Raw genomic sequence first — 6,088 nt, forward strand, 5'->3', positions numbered from 1 at the left:
GAGGGGTGGAGAGAGAGAGAATCTGGAGGGGTGTGAGTGGAGGGGTGAGAGAGAATCAATGGAGGGGTGGAGAGAGAAAGAATGAGTGGAGGGGTGGAGAGTGGAGGGGTGGAGAGAGAGAGAATGAGTGGAGGGGTGGAAAGAGAGAGAATGAGTGGGAGAGAGAGAGAGAGAATGAGTGGAGGGGTGGAGAGAGAGAGAATGAGTGGAGGGGTGAGAGAGAGAGAGAGAGAGAATGAGTGGAGGGGTGAGAGAGAGAGAGAGAGAATGAGTGGAGGGGTGAGAGAGAGAGAGAGAGAATGAGTGGAGGGGTGGAGAGAGAGAGAATAAGTGGAGGGGTGAGAGAGAGAGAGAGAGAGAATGAGTGGAGGGGTGAGAGAGAGAGAGAATGAGTGGAGGGGTGGAGAGAGAGAGAATGAGTGGAGGGGTGAGAGAGAGAGAATGAGTGGGAGAGAGAGAGAGAGAGAGAATGAGTGGGAGAGAGAGAGAGAGAGAGAATGAGTGGGAGAGAGAGAGAGAGAGAGAATGAGTGGAGGGGTGTGAGGGAGGAGGGTTGAGTAAAGGAGAGTGTGGAGATTTTAGTCTTCCTTTCAGTGACCTGTAGTAAACTTGTAACAGGACCCACTGTTTTGAGTTCTCTCTTAATTTATCTTATTCTTTCTCTACTGGACCTGACACTTGGGGGTAAATTCTCTAAGACGTTCTGATTCAGAGGCACGAGTGCCTCCCACTGAGCCACAGCGGACACTGTAGCACTCAACGTGAGGTCCTACTGGAGCATTACGCAGTTTGGATATGACTTCCTCCATTAATGGGGCCGCAGGTGTATTGGGAATCCACGGGCTGCTTGCCCCCAATGTCCATCCAGCAGCAGTGTCCAGGAGATTAATCTTTAATTTCTGGTAATCCTGGAGGGGTTGGCTGGGAGGGGCTAAATCCTACCCAATGATTCTGCCAGTGACACTGTTAGCATGGTAAATCTTAGTACCACCCAATGCCACATCCTTTATTGCTTTGTATCAGCCGTGGTTCAGTGGGTAGAAATCTCGCCTCTGAGTCAGAAGGTCATGAGTTTAAGTCCCATTCCAGGGATTTGAGCACAGAATCCAGGTTGACACTCCCAGTGCAGTACAGAGGGAGGTGCCGTCTTTTGGATGAGGCCCCGTCTGCCCCCTCAGGTGGACGGAAAAAGGGGCAGATGGAGCCTTGGTTTAACATCTCATCCGAAAGACGGCACCTCCAACAGTTTAGCACTCCCTCAGCACTACACTGGGAGTGTCAGCTGAGATTTTGTCCTCAAGTCCCTGGAATGGGGCTCGACCAGGCAACGTTCCTGACTCAGAGGTGCAAGTGCTACCCACTAAACCACAGCTAACACTGTAGCTCTCCCTGTGAGGTCCTACTGGAGCATTATGCAGTTTGGACACGACTTGCATTCCACTCTTTTGGGCAGGTAGTTTGATTCTTCCCACACTTTGAGCGCATTTAACAGGTGCCTGGGCTGGCGACTTGTCCCTTTGCCAACTCGCACATCTAGCATCTGTTACTGAGTTTATTAGTGTGGAGATGAAGAATTTCCAAAGGTTAAAGCACAGTAGGGGGAACACTATTGTGTGCTGTTTTAAAAGCTATCCTTATCAGCAGCGGTGAATAAATATTCTCGTACTATTTGCAACATTTGAGGTTTCAAAGTGGAGCAAGTCTTTCAGTCCCCCTCCCCACCCAAGAACCTTTTGTCTTCCAGGCCTGTATTGGCTCAGCCACACAATGGATCAACCCACTGAACCAACAGGGGAGCTTCATTTTATTTAAAGTTTAGTTTATTAATAACTCGCTACAGTGGGGATTTCAGTCACAGTTCTACTCCCTCTGGGTGCTGTCTGTTCCCTTTGTGACAGTAACAATTAGTTCTTCAAAGTACTGTCGCATATCTCTGTACAGTTGTTCCCCTGAAGCACTTGCTTCTCCTTGTACTCACAAAACATCGAAACATTGAAACGGCCACTTCAGAACACATCAAGAGACATTCACGTAGGGTGGATTGGAGTCACATGTCAGCCCGACTAGATAGGGTCGTAGCTTCCCTTCTCTGAAGGACATTAGTGAACCAGTTGGAACATAGGAACAGGAGGAGGCCATTCATTCGCTTCAGCCTGTTCCGCCATCCCATTAGATCATGGATGATCTGTATCTGAACTCCATCTACCCACCTTGGTTCTGTAACCCTTAATACCCTTGCCTAACAAAAATCTACCAATCTCAGTTTTGAAATTTTTAATTGACCCCCAGCCTCAGCAGCTTTTTGCGGGGAGAGAGTTCCAGATTTCCACTCCCCTTTGTGTGAAGAAGTGCTTCCTGACATCACTCCTGAACGGCCTGGCTCTAATTTTAAGGTTATGCCCCCTTGTTCTGGACTCCTCCCACCAGAGGAAATAGTTTCTCTTGATCTACCCCATCAAATGCTTTAATCATCATTAATGTCTCAATTAGATCACCCCTTAATCTTCTATACTCAAGGACGCAAGATAATTTCATACGAGGCAGGCCATTTGGCCCATCTTGGTTCATCCCCCATTGCACCATCCAATTGCTTCTTAAATGATTCCAGGATTTCACCTCCACTCCTCTGTCTGGGAATCCATTCCATGGATGAAGGGAAACTTCCTGATATCAACTCTGAATTTGTAAAACACTAGAAAGAAAGAGCTTGCATTTATGTAGCGCCTATCATGATCTCAGGACGTCCCAAAGCACTTTACAGCCAATGAAGTATTTTTGAAGTGTAGTCACTGTTGTAATGTAGGAAACAAGGCAGACAATTTGGACACAGCAAGATCCCACAAACGGCAATGAGATAAATGACTAATTAAAGTCTATTACGGTGTTGTTTGATGGGTAGATATTGGCCAGGACAATGGGAGAACTCCCGTGCTTTTCTTTAAATAGTGCCATGGGATCTATTAACTGCTGATTGGAAATAAAATGCCACAGAAACTATGTAGGAAGTTGAGCTATGGATTAAAAAGGGCGCTATATTATCATAGGACATTAAACTGTGACTAAATCAGGTGCCCGAGTGGTACAATAGTCTACTTTCTAGAGTTGTTTTTAATTTTTATCAACTTTTTTTTTCAAGGATTGATCTAAAATCAATCGTGTTCTCCATCTTGTTACTAGTCTGGTACATTACCGTCCGTGACAATCTACCAGCTGTCAATGGCACCTTAATACGATAAGAGAAATACAATGCATTACCTTTGAACTAGTGTCTGATTCTTCTCGAACAAGGTGGCTGAAATCTTTTCGTTTTAAATCTGGCAAATTAGCCGAGGTGGCTATTCATCACAGTGAGAGTCTCATTTCTTGAAATATAACATGATAGTTAGATACTTAAAAAAAATACAGAGTGCCATTATCTTTAATTGGCTCGTTGACATTTTGGAGATGAACAGGCTGAAGCAGGTTTTTTTTTGTTATAAGCTCCTGAAGGATTTTGTCACCGTGGAGAAACAATTAGGAATAGATAGACAGTCTATGTTCCACCTTTGTTCCCTTTTTCATATTATTCGGAGGCTCAATTTATCAATCTTGATTGTCGTTCCGAATTTCTTTCTCTCCTTCTTCTGCCGAATCTTGCATTCGGGTCTCACAACAAGATTGTCTGCAGTTTGAGAATGAGCTGTGTCCCTCCAGAATATTGGGTGTCTTGTATTAATACGCGCCATTGCGGATATCAGTGAGGTTTACGCAATGGCGCGAATGTGATTCGGTGTAACGCAATGTACCGCAAATTTGCGCCCGTTCACCCATTACCCCAGTGCCCGTTTCCACCCCCGCCTCAGCCCATCTACTGCTGAAACCCTCATCCATATTTTTGCTACCTCTAGATTTGACTATTCCAATGCTCTCCCAGCCGGCCTCCCATCTTCCACCCTCCGTAAACTCGAGCTCATTCAAAACTCTGCTGCCCGTATCCTAATTTGCACCAAGTCCCATTCGCCCATCACCCAATGTGCTCGCTGACCTACATTGGCTCCCAGTCCAACAACACCTCGAATTTAAAATTCTCATCCTTGTGTTCGAATCCCTCCATGGCCTCGCCCCCTTCCTATCTCTGTAACCTCCTCCAGCCCTACAACCCTCCGAGAACCCTACACTCCTCCAATTCTGGCCTCTTGTCCATCCCCTAATACCTTCGCCCCACCATTGGCGGCCGTGCCTTCAGCCGTCTAAGCCCTAAGCTCTGGAATTCCCTCCGTAGACCTCTCCGCCTCTCCACCTCTCTCTCCTCTTTTAAAACGCTTCGTAAAACCTACCTCTATGCCCAAGATTTTGGTCACCTGTCCTAATACCCCTTATGTGGCTCAGTGTCAAATTTTGTCTGAAAACGATTCTGTGAAGCGCCTTGGGATGTTTCACTACATTAAAGGCGCTAAATAAATGCAAGTAGTTGTTGTGGTAGTAACATGTTTTGTTGTTAAAGTGCCAAAAATTGGCATAAAAAGTCCCAGAGGTGGTGAAAATCCTAGGATCTGAGTGATGACAAACGGTTCACTCTAGCAATGGTTGACAAATGCTGAAACTGAGATTTCTCGCACTTGTTAGAAAGAAAAGACTTGCATTTACAGAGCGTCTTGTCACACCTCCCAGGTACATCTTAAAGTGCTTCACGTACAATTAATTACTTTGAAGTGCAGTGACTGTTCATATCTAGGTAAACACAGCCGCCATTTTGAAGACAGCAAGCTCCCGAAAACAGCAATGAGATGAATGGCCAGTGATTTTTTTTTTGGTGGTGTTCACTTAGGGAGGAATGTTGTCCAGGACACCAGGAGAACTCCCTGCTTGTCTTTGAAAAGTGGCGGACGCAGAATCCATAATTTCCTTTTAAAAGGAAAGTGGATAAATAATTGAAGAAGAAACATTTAAAGGGCTATGGGGAAAGGGCAGGAAGATGGGACTGAGTCGACAGCTCTTTCAGAGAGCCGGCACAGGCACGATGGGCTGAATGGCCTCTTTCTGTGCTGCAAAATTCTACAGTGGCACAATTGACATCTCGACCTCACTTGGCTGGGGGAGCAGGAGTGGAGATGGTCCGAAACTGTAGGTGGAGAACTATGTCCCATCACTCTGGTACAGCATGTTGGAGTATTCCTGAGATTAATCCTTAAGCAATACATTGGTCAAAACTGTGGCCCCAGAAACAGAAAATAAAAATCATTTAAAGACACAGAAAAATACCATTTGAAACTTTCACCTGATTGTTGATTTTTCATTTGAAAAATAAACCCTCTTGTTCTTTAATTTGAATTAGCTTCACCAATTGGCAGTCAAATTTTCTGTTCCCTCATTATTAGCCTGCATCTTATCTCATTAAACTCTTTGTATTGTTAATTAAACACATTTTAATTTCCTCCACAACCCTGAGATTGAGTCTCATTTCTCTAAATCCAAGGCCTTTTGTTTGAAAAGTAAACCTTCACAATATCAAGCACAGAATCAGCAGCCAGGAGCTTTTCTGAAGATATGACCAATTTTTCCTAAGCTTACTTCACCCGCTTGGGTCAATGAAGAAGATAATAAGGGGATACCTTGCAGGAATTGGGGTCCAGGAGATGTCAACCGTGATTCCACTCAGTTTATGAGAATCCTCAGACATCCCTGCTACAGTTCACGGGATGTTGACAAGGCCTCCTTCACGGTGTTAGCTCAGTGGGTAGCACTCGGGCCTCTGAATTAGAAAGTTGTGGGTTCATCGTCCCACTCCAGAGACTTAAGCACAAAAATCTAGGCTGACACTTCCAATGCAGTACTGAGGGAGTGCTGCACTGTCAGAGGTGCCGTTTTTTGGGTGAGACGTTAAACTGGGGCCCTGCCTACTCTCTCAGGTGGGCGTAAAAGATCCCAGACAAAATTTGACACTGAGCCACATAAGGAGATATTAGGACAGGTGACCAAAAGCTTGGTCAACGAGGTCGTTTTTGCTGAAGGCACAGCTGGCAATGGTGGAACAATAAAAACTGGGGATGTGCAAGAGGCCAGAATTGGAGGAGTGCAGAGATCTCGGAGGGCTGGAGGAGGTTACAGA

Source organism: Heptranchias perlo, chromosome 41 (assembly GCF_035084215.1).
Source record: "Heptranchias perlo isolate sHepPer1 chromosome 41, sHepPer1.hap1, whole genome shotgun sequence".
Taxonomy (NCBI): Eukaryota; Metazoa; Chordata; class Chondrichthyes; order Hexanchiformes; family Hexanchidae; genus Heptranchias; species Heptranchias perlo.